Raw genomic sequence first — 16,700 nt, forward strand, 5'->3', positions numbered from 1 at the left:
TATGTAAAAATAAGTCAGTTGTTTGGTGGTGGCTATGGCGGAGCTTCCACAGAGGCAGCAGGTGGATGAGGGAAAGGGGAGCCGGGAGGAGCAGAGACCCGAGGCGGCCGCCGGTCCGAGTGTCAGGTGAACTGAACTTCAGGTAAGAAGTTATGACCTGCAGTCTATCTGGGTCAGATATAAACCAAGTTTAGGTGCAGTTTATTTTCCTTGTGCTGACTTTTTACAGTCAGTTACAATAACTCATACTGTGTACTAGCTAGCATGACGGCGTTTCTATACAGCTGGGTGGTGCTATGATGTTACTGATAGTGAACTTTACAGTGGCTTGCAAAAGTATTCGGCCCCCTTGAACTTTCCCACATTTTGTCACATTACAGCACAAACATGAATCAGTTTTATTGGAATTCCACGTGAAAGACCAACACAAAGTGGAACGAAAATCATACATGATTCCAAACATTTTTTACAATAAATAACTGCAAAGTGGGGTGTGCGTAATTATTCTGTCATGGAAAAACACACTGCCATCAACTGTTTTGTTTTTGTCAAAATCACTGTAATATAATCACTGTACCTTTATATACATGTGACTTATATTAATGCTGCTGCCCTCTTGTGGCTAAAGTGTAATTATGTTATTGTTATTAAGGAAAACATTTGAGAGTAACATGAAAAATGAGTCAGCACTTTGGCTTCAGCTTAAGAAATCCTAATTTTTATGTCATCAGTTATAGTTGCATGTATTCATTATCATAATTTAACCTTTAACATTGATGTTTTAAATAGATTTTGAGTAAATTAGCAATTTTATGGTATTTTATGGTTGTATTAAATTAATACATCACTAATGAATTAATTATTTCCATCCATCCATCTTCATCCGCTTATCCGAGGTCGGGTCGCGGGGGTAGCAGCCTAAGCAAAGAGGTCCAGACCTCCCTCTCCCCAGCCACCTCCTCCAGCTTGTCCGGGGGAATACCAAGGCGTTCCCAGGCCAGCCGAGAGATATAATCTCTCCAGCGTGTCCTGGGTCTGCCCCGGGGCCTCCTCCCGGTGGGACATGCCTGGAACACCTCGCCCAGGAGGCGCCCAGGGGGCATCCTTGCCAGATGCCCGAACCACCTCAGCTGGCTCCTTTCGATGTGGAGCAGCAGCTGCTCTACTCTAAGCCCCTCCCGGATGGCCGAACTTCTCACCCTATCTCTAAGGGAGAGGCCAGCCACCCTTCGGAGGAAGCTCATTTCCGCCGCTTGTATCCGCGATCTCGTTCTTTCGGTCACTACCCACAGCTCGTGGCCATAGGTGAGGGTAGGGGCGTAGATCGACCGGTAAATTGAGAGCTTCGCTTTTACACTCAGCTCCCTCTTCACCACGACTGACCGGTGCAGCGTCCGCATTACTGCAGCCGCAGCCCCAATCCGTCTGTCGATCTCCAGCTCCCTTCTCCCATCACTCGCGAACAAGACCCCGAGATACTTGAACTCCTCCACTTGGGGCAGGAACTCATCCCCGACCCGGAGTGGGCACTCCACCCTTTTCCGGCTGAGAACCATGGCCTCAGATTTGGAGGTGCTGATCCTCATTCCCGCTGCGTTACACTCGGCTGCGAACCGCTCCAGTGCGAGCTGGAGGCCCTCACCCGATGAAGCCAACAGAACCACATCATCCGCAAAAATCAGAGATGAGATTCTGAGGCCACCAAAGCGAAAGCCCTCCGCCACTTGGCTGCGCCTAGAAATCCTGTCCATAAAAATTATGAACAGAACCGGAGACAAAGGGCAGCCTTGGCGGAGCCCATCACCCACCGGGAACGAGTCCGACTTATTGCCGGCAATGCGAACCAAGCTCTTGCAACGGTTGTATAGGGATTGAATGGCCCGTAGCAGTGGGCCAGACACCCCATACTCGCGCAACACCTCCCACAGGACGCCCCGAGGGACACGGTCGAATGCCTTCTCCAGGTCCACAAAACACATGTAGACTGGTTGGGCAAACTCCCATGCACCCTCAAGTATCCTCGAGAGGACAAAGAGCTGGTCCAGTGTTCCGCGACCAGGACGAAAACCGCATTGTTCCTCCTGTATCCGAGGTTCGACTAGCGGACGAACCCTCCTCTCCAGCACCCTGGCATAGACTTTCCCGGGGAGGCTGAGGAGTGTGATCCCCCTGTAGTTGGAACACACCCTCCGGTCCCCCTTCTTGAAGATGGGGACCACCACCCCGGTCTGCCAGTCCACAGGTACTGCCCCTGATCTCCACGCAACATTGCAGAGACGTGTCAACCAAGACAGCCCTACAACGTCCAGAGCCTTCAGGAACTCGGGGCGGACCTCATCGACACCAGGGGCTCTGCCACCAAGGAGTTGTTTAACTGCCTCAGTGACCTCGCCCCCGGAAATCGGTGGGTCACACCCCTCATCCCCAGACTCTGCTTCCTCCCCGGAAGACGTGTCAGTGGGATTAAGGAGGTCCTCGAAGTATTCCTTCCACCGCCCGACAATTTTCTCAGTCGACGTCAACAGCGCTCCGCCAGCACTATACACAGTGCAGGTAGAGCACCGCTTTCCCCTCCTGAGACGCCTGACGGTTTGCCAGAATCTCTTCGAGGCAGTCCGAAAGTCTTTTTCCATGGCCTCTCCGAACTCCTCCCACACCCGAGTTTTTGCTTCAGCCACTGCCCGAGCCGCATTCCGCTTGGCCTGTCGATACCTGTCGGCTGCCTCCGGAGTCCCACAGGCTAACCAAGCCCGATAGGCCTCCTTCTTCAGCCTGGTGGCTCCCTTCACCTCTGGTGTCCACCATTTGGTTCGGGGATTACCACCACGGCAGGCACCAACCACCTTGCGGCCGCAGCTCAATGCAGCAGCTTCGGCAATGGAGACGCTGAACATGGTCCATTCGGACTCAATGTCCCCAGTCTCCCTCGGAATGCTGTTGAAGCTCTGCCGGAGGTGTGCGTTGAAGATCTCGCGGACTGGGGCCTCTGCTAGACGTTCCCAGCACACCCTCACTACGCGTTTAGGTGCACCAGGTCTGTCCAGCGTCCTCCCCCGCCACCTGATCCAACTCACCACCAGGTGGTGATCAGTTGACAGCTCAGCCCCTCTCTTTACCCGAGTGTCCAGAACATATGGTCGCAGGTCTGGTGATACGATTACAAAATCGATCATCGACCTACGGCCTAGAGCATCCTGGTGCCACGTGCACTTATGGACACTCTTATGTTCGAACAGGGTGTTCGTTATGGCCAAACTGTGATTAGCACAGAAGTCCAATAACAAAGCACCGCTCGGGTTCAGATCAGGGAGGCCGTTCCTCCCAATCACGCCCCTCCAGGTCTCGCTGTCGTTACCCACGTGAGCATTGAAGTCTCCCAGCAGGACAACAGAGTCTCCAGGTGGAGCACCTTCCAGCACCCCCCCCAGGGACTCTAAGAAGGCTGGGTACTCCGAACTGCCACTCGGCGCATAAGCGCAGATGACAGTCAGGACCCGTTCCCCGACCCTAAGGCGCAGGGAACAAACCCTCTCGTCCACCGGGAAAAACCCCAACGTACCGGCAGCAAGCCGAGGGGATATAAGAATACCCACCCCAGCCCGCCGCCTCTCACCAGGGGCAACTCCAGACTGAGACAGAGTCCAGCCCCTCTCCAGGAGACTGGTTCCAGAGCCCAGACAATGCGTAGAGGTGAGCCCAACTATATCTAGCCGGTACCTCTCAACCTCCCGCACCAACTCAGGCTCCTTCCCCACCAGAGAGGTGACATTCCATGTCCCTATTGCCAGTCTTGGCAGCCGGGGGTCGGTCCGCCAGGGCCTCCGCTCCTGGCCGCCACCCGGCTCACAATGCACCCGACCCCTATGGCGCCTCCTGCGGGTGGTGGGCCTGCGGGAGGATGGGCCCATGTCTCCTCTTCGGGCTGTGCCCGGCCGGGCCCCATGGACTAAGGCCCGGCCACCAGACGCTCGCCCTCGGGCACCCTCCCCGGGCCTGGCTCCAGGGCGGGGCCCCGGTAACCCTATCCCGGGCAGGGTAAACTGTTCCCTCGATATTCTTTTCATGGGGGTCTTCTGAATCGCTCTTTGTCTGGTCCCTCACCCAGGACCAGTTTGCCATGGGAGACCCTACCAGGGGGCAAAAGCCCCCAGACAACATAGCCCCTGGGATCCCTGGGACACACAAACCCCTCCACCACGATAAGGTAGCGATTCAAGGAGGAAACTCCGGGGAATTTGTGCGCAGCGGCTGTAGTGAATTAATTATTTCAGTAATTAATTTAAAAATGTACATAGTCAATTAAAGAAATATATTAATAATGAATTATCCATTAATTTCATTTAAAATGTTTCATTATTTGTTTATATACAATTCAAATTAGTTAATTACATATTTAATCAATTATTGGTTTGTTTTCTATTTTAATTATTTTACTGACACATTTAATGAATTATTTAATGATGTATTTATTTAATTCACGTTGCTACTCCTGGCCCTGCATCACTGTTCATAAATACATTTTATTTGTCAGCTTCACCCATCAAAGTCAGGGGGCGGGGTTAATGCTGATCAAGTCAAAACCATTGCTTTGGTCTGGTGTGCGTTCTTTTAGTGGGCTTTTCTGTCACGGCCTGCGTGGCAGACTATGATGAGGGGAAGGACGACCCAAATGCTGGACTCTTTGATGAGGTCAGTGCGTTTATTTACAGTGATGCTAAATAATCCAAACAACAATAAATCCCCGGTGCGTTCCCGACTCTGACATGTCCTCTTGCCAGTGTTAGTGTTCTTTGTCTCCGCTCCTCAGTGTCTGAGCACCCCGTGCTCACTGCCCTCTCGTCTCCACACTCCTCCTGGGGAATAACAAAGAGGCAGCCGTCAGCAACGCCACAATGCAGCAGACTAACCTTAACTAACTCGCCAAGAGACTAACGTGAAGTTACGCAATGATCCAGCATCGGAGACAGCTCCACCACACTCCTAAGTAGCTCCTCTGACGAGGCTTGATCAGCTGCAGGTGTGAGTAATTCTCCTCCGCAGGTGTGGCCAGGCTCCTGGCTGACACACACACATACCTAGATACACAAACATGGAAACAGGAGACAGCAGCACCAAAAACACACATGTCCATAACTTCTTACAGGCCCTGGGTCACCCAGACCCCGGTCCCATGACAATTCCTCAAAACTAAGTAGGCCTACACACCAGGGTTTGGACATGTGTGGACCCAAACTATACTTAAACTTTACCCTTTTTTGTGTGTCACCAAATACACTTTAATATCTTCTAGACAAGAATGTAGTGGCACAATCTTTAACCTCCTAAGACCCAAACTCCTCCGTGGCATTCATTTTTAATTTCTCTTTGATATTTGGGCTGATTGGGACCTGATGAATGTAAAAACAAAGAATTACCACATTTTTTGTTTCTGAGAAAAATGAGAGCCACATATGAGGATATTTGTCTAAAATTTTGATAGCACAGTGGCAGTGTAACATCCTTGTAAGTGGATATCAGGCCCTTGTAGAGCAAAATGTAGTATTTTGGTCTAAACAACCCAAAATGTGATGTCCACATATGTGGACGCCAGGTCCTAGGAGGTTAAATATCTGCTCACTTTGTCAAAATGAACCTAATCATCTCTGATGAGTTCAGTGATGTCTGCCAGCTCACCTTGCAAGTGGTCGAGCTTATACCGCCGACAACGCGGCCACAACTTGTAAACCCCCTGCTGACTATCAGCTCTGGAGTTATTTGTTTATGTTAGTTTCAACTGTTCCTGCAGAAAGTAAGCACGTGTTACTGATAAAAAGTCCAATAGAAGCAAAGTCTAAACTTTGAAAACAAAAACCTGTCTGATTAAGATCTGATCTTTGGGGGGTTTCAATAAGCAGTGTGACCCGTGTATATGCATCAGGGGTGGTTTTGATTATCGATTTATCGATTAAAATCGATTCTGGCTTGGATAACGTGATATCGATTCATTAAAATCCTGAATCGATTTTTAATATAAATTTATTTTGGCCAAAACGCCAGAATCTCAGGTTAAACCTCCCAAAGTTTCAACAACCACCAAACAGCTAAAACAGTAAATGAGAGCAGGAACACGGATTCTGCACAAAGACGTAAACACAAAGCGCGGAGCCGCCGACGCATCAGAATCAGTGAGATGTGACTTTCTCACCTGACGGCACGGACACGAGCTGAAAGCCGACAGCTCGCTGATTCTGATGTTTCGGCGGCTCCGCGCTTTGTGTTTACGCCCTTTTTGAGCTGATTCTGAAGCTGCAGGTTTGATGTCTCTCCAAACAATATTGAGTAAACCAGCAGCAAAAGAAGCTCCAAACTACGCTTCACATAAACATCGTCATGAATTCCCTCTGATTGTTTTGCTGCCACCAGGATAAAATCACACTTCATGCACAGCTCTCTCTCTCTCTCTCTCTCTCTCTCTCTCTGTACTTCAAGAACAGTTTCCTGTTTTCTGCATTATTCGCTTGCTTGTTACGCACAAGTCTACCGTTCTTACAGCCTGTCGGCCGCTGTTTTTTTTTCTTTTACTTACTTCTGAAAACAAAGCCTCGTTTCTGCCGTTCAATACTGAACAAATTTAAACTTTTTAAAATGATGCAAAATTGCAAAATGCTCAGCTGTGTCTGTAATCAAACCTCTGTAACTTTGCTCTGCTTCACGTCAGCAGCATCAGGTCATGTTCATATGTTCATTAATGGTTTTCTTTTGTTTTTGATGTACTGCAGAATATTTGTATAAAATCCCAGACCAGGAAAACCTTCATGTTTTTCTGTTTGATCCTCAGCTACTTTGACACAAAGGCCTCTGCTGTGACGCTCACACCTTTGATAAAGTCTGGCAAGTGTCAGATTTCTTTTTATAGATATAAAAATATAGAAATGTACTGATGCATGTAGTAACTGTTAGCTTTAACTGTACAAGGCTTGTTAGACATAATGAAACACATCGTGCAGATTTCTGGATGTTAGACTATAATTTTTATAATGATTATTAATCTTGAGTCTAAAAAGTCAGTCAAGTATATCCAGGATATCTTTCTGTTAACTGGATTCACTGACCCTAACACTGGGACCAGGATAAGCGGTCGCATGAAGCTGGTTATCAGCTGACAATCTTATGATTTAATTAATTTAATTAAGTTATTTAATTTTTCTAATTTTTCCTCTACATTTCCCCTGAAATGAAGGGATTGTGTTGAACATGCTTTAGTTCCTCACATTTTTCTGCATCTCTTTGTTCAACCCCCTGAATTAAAGCTGAAAGTCTGCACTTCAAACACATCTGAGTTGTTGCATTTAAAATAGATTTTAGTGTATGTACAGAACCAAAATCAGAAACTAAGTTCTCTCTGTCCAGATATTTATGGACCTAACTGTATAATCTATACAGCACGTAAAAAATGCTGTAAATAAAGAAGTCTGTGAAAATGTGGCGCTTAAGGTCAATTTAAACTGAAGTGATATAATCTTCTCCCCACAGTTTGAGTTTGTATTGTCTCAGCTGCAGACAGACTATGATATTAATATTATTAGTTATTAATATTATTAGTTATAAAGGACACCTTCCTGCCTTTAGTCTTATTCATGATGATTATTAGTCGTCTTCTAATGTCCACAAGTCTGTATGATGTGTTTCATAGTTTCTAACAAGCCTTTTAAACTTAAGTTACTGCATTGCTGAAACACCAACATCTGCTTATTGAACAAAACAAAAACAACCAAAAGACCACACATCTGATTTCATTTTTATTTTAATAGACTTCCAAAGATTATACCAGATAACTGGCCTCAGAATATAATTGAATAAACATTTTTGAAAACGATAACCTAATCCTGTCTTGACAGGCTGAGCTCTTCAGTATCCACCAACAGCATCGTCATGCTGAGTCAGACGTTTCTGCTCCTGCTGGAAATACTCTTCCTCTTTCCACATTGTACCAAATGTTTTTAAATGTTAGTTTCAATTTAAAATGAAAGATTAAAAAAGTGTAACACATATAAACATCAGATAATTAAGACAAGCGAATGGTTCAGTTCCACATGTGCTCCGCTGACACATTAAACTTCAGTAAAATGATGCAGTTATGAAACAACTTTAATCTAAAACAAACTGATTTGCTCAGGAGCAAAAACAGTGAAGTCAGTGACTGTAAGTGAGTGAGCTGTGCTGGTGACTGGATATCAGATTTCCAGTCATTAGAGCAGATAAGTGGCAGAACTATATTACTGATTTAATTTAAATGCAAATAGCCCAAATCCTGATTAAAGCATCAGGTTCACTTATAAAGTATTCTGTAGTTATCTTAGTGTCCATCGCCCTTCCCAACATGGGAATAAAGCAGCTGTGAGAGAATTAAACATGAATAAATCAATGGTACGGAAGTGGAGGAAGCAAGAAGAATGAGCTGAGTAAAGTTTGACTCATGCGACATTTTTGTTTCGCTTAATGCGCCTTATAATCCAGTGAGCCTCATGGTCTGTAAAATATGGTGCATTTGCAAATTATGTGCACAATATTGGAACTAAACTATTTTATATTGACAAACAGCGGCCCGCATTAAACTGTGACTGTCACCAGGTAATGTGGGCGTGTTTGCTGAATAAGCAGCAGGTGTTAAACAGCTGACAGGTGAACAGGATGCATGCAGGTAAACTCGAGGGCCCTTCGAGCTGATCGGTGGTGTCGTGAGGAGAATTTCAGCTCATTATTCATGTTACAGAAACACAGAGGTACGAGACCAGGCAGAAGACTTTCTGATTATTTGTTTTTAGTTAAAATAATTCCATTGTTGTCTAGTGATGGTGTGGTAAAGCTCTGTGAATGTGTCCAATTTTTCCGGCTTTGTTGCTTCACCCAAAGGCAGATCACACAAAGTTTAACTGCTTATTATGAAGAACTGACATCTGCTGGTCATTTAATGTTCAGCAGCACTGCTGTGAGAATACCTGTAGGACACATACCAGTGGATATGTGAGCACATGCACAGCTGCAGGGCTAGAAGGGCCCAAATGAATTAAATAAATAGATTCTTAAATAATTAATTAAATGTGTCAATAAGTGATTAATTACATTTATTTAAAAATCATTAAATTTTTAATTTATTGTAAATGTTGGAAATGAAATTATTTGGCATTAAATCAATGATGTATGTATTTAATAAGTATTTTGAACTTAGATTCCTGTCAACTCACAATCGACACAAACACAGTGAACACAAAGCTCCAGCTGTCTGACTACAACAGGACCATGTACAACAACAGGACCACTGTATATACTATGGGCACCATGATGCCCATAGTATATACAGTATTCTGAAGAAGGTCTAAAATGTCACTGTGTGTGCGTGCATGTGTGTGTTTTATTTAGATGGATTTTTTAAAAATATTACTCATGATATAACATTGTGCAGACATGGCTGGTAAGGACATGAGGAGGAAACAGCAGGAGCTGTGTGAGGCTACTAAAGGCAGGGCTATAACATTTTTCTGTCATCATTTTATTATAGATTAAGTGCAGGAGTTGTTAGGTGTGGATAATTAGATTATAGTTTATTGCAATAGCAAGTTGTGCCTTGTTCTCACATAGACAGCAAGTGGAGAGAGATATATGAAATGATGGGAAGGAAGGAAGAAGAGAAGCAAAGAGTGATTCACAGGCAGAGCCTAAATTATTTCTCACAGTTTTTTGTTGCCTTATGGTTCCAAGCGCTGTCACCAATCTTTGCATTTTGTTATTATCTCATGACCCTTGTTTAATCAGCTACCATCTCTCCTATGGACTCTTTAATGTTTACAGTCTCAGATCAACACAGCCCTGCCCTTCCCATATTAGATTCTTGATGAATGTGTGTTGTTGTTATTCAGCCTGGTTCAATGTGCCCCTTTTTAACTTTGAGCACCCGCCCCTTTAAACCTCTCTGCACGTCCCTGGTGGCCAACCACCTGGCAGGGCCACACCCACCAGGCCTGAAGGTGCCTGTAAACAGGTGCTCTCAGAAACTCCGGCATCCACACACAAACACAGATATACAGTGGGGCAAAAAAGTATTTAGTCAGCCACCGATTGTGCAAGTTCCCCCACTTAAAATGATGACAGAGGTCAGTAATTTGCACCAGAGGTACACTTCAACTGTGAGAGACAGAATGTGAAAAAAAAATCCATGAATCCACATGGTAGGATTTGTAAAGAATTTATTCGTAAATTAGGGTGGAAAATAAGTATTTGGTCACCTCAAACAAGGAAAATCTCTGGCTCTCACAGACCTGTAACGTCTTCTGTAAGAAGCTTTTCTGTCCCCCACTCGTTACCTGTATGAATGGCACCTGTTTGAACTCATCATCTGTATAAAAGACACCTGTCCACAGCCTCAAACAGTCAGACTCCAAACTCCGCCATGGCCAAGACCAAAGAGCTTTCGAAGGACACCAGGAAAAGTATTGTAGACCTGCACCAGACTGGGAAGAGTGAATCTACAATAGGCAAGCAGCTTGGTGTGAAAAAAATCAACTGTGGGAGCAATCATCAGAAAATGGAAGACATACAAGACCACTGATAATCTCCCACGATCTGGGGCTCCACGCAAGATCTCATCCCGTGGGGTCAAAATGATCATGAGAACGGTGAGCAAAGATCCCAGAACCACACGGGGGGACCTGGTGAATGACCTGCAGAGAGCTGGGACCAAAGTAACAAAGGTCACCATCAGTAACACACTACAACGGCAGGGAATCAAATCCCGCAGTGCCAGACGTGTTCCGCTGCTGAAGCCAGTGCATGTCCAGGCCCGTCTGAAGTTTGCCAGAGAGCACATGGATGATACAGCAGAGGATTGGGAGAATTGGAAGGAATTGGAAAGAATTGTGGAGAACACAAGGTCCCTCAGGGTCTCATTCTAAATTTCGACGAAGCTCGCTGTGAACATGAACTGTGAACTGTGAAGTGAGTGGGGGTTAATGCCCCACACTCTTTTCTGTCACTGCTTTGAATGCACAGACTGGTCTTAATGTTGATCTTTGTAATCTTCAGTGTTACGACCCGGCTCAAAAGCCGCAACATAAAAACAGAGATGAATAGCAGAGTGTGGGTGAGAAGAGGTTTCATCCTAAAATGGAAAACCAGGTTGGCTAAAATGGCTGGTGCCACCAAGGCAAAGACTAGTGCACTGCCGGGAAGCTTGCCTCAGGTATGCTTTTATCCACACCTGACTAGGTGTGGCCAATTAGCACCAGCTGAAAACACTGAGACGATTAGAAGCTGCAGAGGGACGTAACACCTCCTCCCTTAAAAGGGTTCCTCTAGGACCCCTAAACAAATTAAAAGTTCCTCTGAAGCAAGTTGGCATCTTTAAGCATGGATGCCCCTACATGAGGATCTGAAGTTGCCACACTGAACGCACAAAAAGTAACATGTGACCAACACAAAGGAGCACAACAGTCAAACCCAAAATGATTACCTGACCTGCTACAACACAAAACCAAAAGTACACTAAAAACAACAAATCCCTTACTTTCCCTACCCTAGTCTTCAGTGGTGTACCAGGCTCGAGGCAACTTTAAACGCGAACTCGAGAGCAGGCAGCAGACCAGAGATATAGTCTCCTACCAAACTCTGAAGCGTACCCCCACACAGGATAGCCACCAAACACAAACTAAAACAATAAAGCAAAACAACAAACAAGTGCTTCGATGGAAGGGCAGCACAGTCACCCAGCTGAAACACACTAAAGGGAGTTTGCTCAATTACACTGAACACCATCACTCACCCACTTAAAAGCAAAACAAACTGACATTCAGTCTCCACTAAAATGTCCAAAGATCCCGGACGAGCCACCACTTATGTTATGTATAGTGTGATTTGGCCATCTGAACATGCTACCTATATAAATAAGATAAGATAAGATAAGATAACCTTTATTAGTCCCACACGTGGGAAATTTGTTTTGTCACAGCAGGAAGTAGACAGTGCAAGAGTTATGAGGCAAAAATTAGAATACAATAAGAATAAATACAGTACACAACTGTACAGAATAGAATAAAATAAAATACTATATACAGTAGAATAAAATAAAATAAATATACAATAAGATAAAAATAGAATACAAATACAAATACTATATACAACTGAGTAAAAATACAATGATGACAGAAAGGATTATTGCACTTAGTATTATTGCATATGTATGGATGTGTGTGCTTGATCAGTTAAAGTCTTTATTATGGAGTCTGACAGCAGTGGGGAGGAAAGACCTGCGAAATCTCTCCGTCCCACACCGTGGGTGCCGCAGTCTCCCACTGAAGGAGCTGCTCAGTGCTGTCACAGTCTGCTGCATGGGGTGGGAGATGTTGTCCATCAGGGATGACAGCTTAGCCGCCGTTCTCCTGTCACTCACCACCTCCACTGGGTCCAGAGGGCATCCTAGAACAGAGGAAGCATGTTTTAATAGTGTGATTGGGTCATCTGAACACGCTACCTATATAAATCCCAGCAGGAAGCATGTTTTAATAGTGTGATTGGGTCATCTGAACACGCTACCTATACAACGGAGCCATTAACCACGTAAGGTAGCATATTCTGATAAGTTAGCACGGATTGATAGACAAGACTATAAATTTACGCTACGGTAGGATGTTTTGACAGAACACCTTTTCTCGTCGCCAACATTTTTCTTTTGTTAAGCTTACTGTTATCAAGGCATGGTAAATGAACAGTAAACCTTGCCTGACGACTAATCTTCCCATTTCCCTCTCATTGATTTATTTGGGTTGTGATGGCAGAAGTATTAAACGATGCCTTTTATTAGAACATAAGCATTTAAATGCAGTAATTGTATTTGAATTAGTTAAATATGAGTGGGCAACTCTGACCATGACAAGACTGCATTTGCTCTAAAAACTTAATAAAAAATTTAGACATATTGTTGTCATTATTTTTACTCTTCAATTTTATGTGTTTTTTCTTTAAGATGGTATCAGAAGTTGCTCCTCCACCATGAAAAAAACCATCTGCATGTATTCTTTCACTACATCCATGATTCTCCTCTGTGGTCTTCCTCATTCATCCTGTTTGGAGCTTAATGTTCAACATCCTTTATCTGTTAAAATTACAGAAGGAGAAGAAAGTAATCATCAGAGCAGGAATCATGATAAATGATAAATAGATTACCAGTACATACAAACATAACACTTGCATAATTTCTCTGATAACGCTGCATTGGATGGGTTTATTAACGGTGGGCTGAAATTGTACTACAGTCTGCTGGTGAGGAACTTTTTTGAGTGTTGAATAAAATGTCCTCCACAATCTGTATATGAATTGTCATTAAAACCACAGAGATTCTTACTTATAAAGGAAAGAAAAGTGGGACAAAGCCCATCAACATATAGTGTATATTTTCTGAAACATTACAAAGATGCAGGTAATTCTGGGTTCACCTGAATTACAGATTAGACTGGTGGACAAACAGAGATGTTGTGTACAACTGGTGACAGCATCAGTGACAACAAATTAATCAGCGAGGCTGGAAGCAGAATTAGGAGGCGTCAGAGTCAGCGAGGGTCAGAGATCGACGAACAAATTGCCCACCTTCATGGATAATGCATCCCCCTCAGAAGGATTCAAAATTAGGCCACGAAGAACAGTTCAGGAAACCTATTTTGTTTCGTCTGTGAAACTGTATAAATAAAATGTAAATTATGTTAAAGGCAAACACATTTGTAAGCCATAAGAAACAAACATGCTTTGCAATATACCTTCAAACATCTGTATAGATTTGATACATTATTTATTAACTGAATTTGCTAACATGTCTTACATAGTGAGTGTGTCACGGCTGCCGAGGCGAGCCGTGCGGAATAAATGAGGATCCAATCACAGGCAGTCGTGGAGAAGTGAAGGTGATTTATTGAACACAAAAAGAATGTGGACAAACAGCAAACGGGGCTCGAACTAAACTAAACTGGGAAACAACTAAACTACAGAGCACAATCCTGATTGAAAACGAGCAGAGGAGAATGCCGATGAAACGCAAGGAGAAGGCACGGTGGATACACTGAGTAATACAGACGAACCGGCAACATGCAGGAGAACACACAGGGCTTAAATACACACACACCAGTAATCAGGGGATGAGAGACAGGAGGGCAACACAGCTGGGAGAAATCAGAGCTGATGGGACAGGGGAAATGTAAACTGAACATACTCACATCAGACAGAGACCTTCACAATAAAACAGGAAACTCAGACACGGGGAACCAAACAAGACACAGATCTAAACAGACAGCTTCACAAACAGATGGGGTGACACCATAGACAGACAGAGACACAGACTCAAAGGCAGACCGAATATCACACATAGAACTCAAACAATAATAATAATCATCATCATCATAATAAACTAGAAAATGATAACTAAAAGCACTGGGTCACTGACCCAGGACCATGACAGAGTGTTTCTTTTACTGATGATATTTCAGTGATATGTATTTTTTATGACTAAATAATGCTCTATCGAACACCTGGCAATAACAGCAGGTGTGGCAATTTTGTAATTTGTTGTTTAAATTTGATATTATTGTAGGCAGTATATTTTCTTAGCCTTTGTCATACTCATGCTTAACCCTCTCAGGCTCAAATTACGTTTTTGTTGCTAATGCACAAAAGAATACCTGCAGTGGTACTTCTGAGTAAAAACTCATGAAATATGTATGTGGGGTGATCAGGTTGTTAGCTTTTAACTGTTGCATATCTGCAATGCCTGCCTTGAGAGGGTTAACAAAGCAATCTCAGAAACCGTACGGTAATCTTGGGTGTGTGGGGGTCACCCAGAGTCAGAATCTAGTGAGATATCAGTGTCACCTCTTACAGTTTTCCTGTAATCTGAGCTCAAATATGAGAAAATATAGAGTACAGTACAGTAAATTGGGTAAATTTTACTGTTAATTTTCTCTGAATCGTACAGTAATTTGGGCTGTGGATCACAGGGTGGAGTGGAAAAAGTGGAAAAGTGGAGATGAACCAAAACTGGGAGTGGATTGTGAAGTACAATAGTGTCAGGACCAGAGTTGGTCAAGTTACTTGAAAAAAGTAATCAGTAACTAATTACTGATTACTTCCCCCAAAAAGTAATCCTGTTACTTTACTGATTACTTATTTTCAAAAGTAATTAATTACTTAGTTACATTTTAAAAACACGATTTACAACCTGAATAGGTGATAAAGCGATAGATCTTTCAGCCCAATTCTACTTTTTCTGCATAATTCATCATATAAAATGTAATCAAATGGAAAAGTCTCTCTTTTTAAAACTTGTTTAATTAGTTTTAATCTTTTAACTTTATGCATCAAGCAAAAATTTAATTATATGCAACATTCTCTGACTGGAAGAAATTTGTTTAATATTTAAACTTATTTTCTGCCCATTCCAGCACATAAAATAAAATATTTTTTGTGTTTACACTCACTCTTTCAAATAGATGCAAGTAAAACACAGCAGAAAATAAATAAAATCAAAGACTAGTGGTCCTTTGGCTCTATTTTCACCTGTAAAGCAGGAGTAGGGTAGGCGGAGGTTTACCCTGGTGCAGGTGTGCCGCGGTCAGTTGAAGAATCCGCGAGTTTCTCTGTGACTTTCCCATTACGTCGTAGCGCACTCGGTGCTTGCTTGGAAGTTTAGGGGGTTTTTTCGCCGTAAAAAGAAGTTTTCTTCCCACGCACAACGGACACTAATGTTTTTGTCACTTTTTATGGAATCAAACTCAAAGTAAGGTCAGTACTTCCACGCTTTAAACGCTGCACGCTCATACTCTCTCCCGCACTCGATATATTATCCATTGTTGATCTGCACACAGCTGTTGTCACGGACGTTGCACTTGCTTACGTCACTGTCATGAGACATTCTCGCAAAAAAATCACTGTTTTAGTAACGCAGCGTTCCTACGGGAAAGTAACGGTAATCTAATTATCGTTTTTGCAATAGTAATCCCTTACTTTACTTGTTACTTGAAAAAAGTAATCGGATTACAAGTAACGCGTTACTGCCCATCTCTGGTCAGGACACAAAAGACTGCATTTCTAAGCCAGTCGGCACCCGTACCGTAATATGCATAAGAATAGTGCAACAACATTTTAGGTGCGGCTGGCTTGACTGTGTGGTCGTAAGTGAGGGCTCACTTGACCGCGGTCAAATATGGTGCTGGAGAAACAAACTACAGAGAACTTCGTAAAGAGAGTATTGAGTGCTTTGGCGATGTAAATGGACTGGTTCTTATATAGTACTCAAAGCACTTTAAAGAACTTGCCTCATTCAGGTGTACGCAAGCACTTTTCTCTGTAAGCACTTTCTGTGTAATGTTCACACACATTCGGAGAGCAACTCTGGGTTGGTATCTTGCCCAGGGATATTTGGCATGCAGACGGGGATTGAAGCACCTTCCTCTACTACCTGAGCAAAGCCACCCCATGTTCGTCTGTGCACAGATTTCTTTCAATACAGTATTATCACAATTGTGCAAAAATACAGGCATGAAAGCTTAAAGTGCGCGATCACAATAAAGGTGACGCTCAGAGACTGACTGAGTGATCTGAGAACTCATCAGCCCTCATCACTGCCTTCACTTACTTGCTGCTATGGGTGCAGGAATAACACAGTTATGCAGTTATCTGGGACTCTC

General features: G+C 43.7%; 1 protein-coding gene across 1 annotated transcript in view; it reads left to right on the forward strand.

The window, feature by feature from the left end:
- LOC147336376 (ribonuclease inhibitor-like) overlaps positions 1 to 16,700 on the forward strand; it is a 66,082-nt gene that overhangs the window by 6,560 nt on the left and 42,822 nt on the right. The gene's annotated exons all lie outside the window — the stretch shown is intronic.

This window comes from Aulonocara sp. 'chitande type north' Nkhata Bay, linkage group LG3, assembly GCF_057382095.1.
Source record: "Aulonocara sp. 'chitande type north' Nkhata Bay isolate Kocher_YH1m ecotype deep benthic linkage group LG3, A_spYH_male_GT1.1, whole genome shotgun sequence".
In the NCBI taxonomy this organism is placed as follows: Eukaryota; Metazoa; Chordata; class Actinopteri; order Cichliformes; family Cichlidae; genus Aulonocara; species Aulonocara sp. 'chitande type north' Nkhata Bay.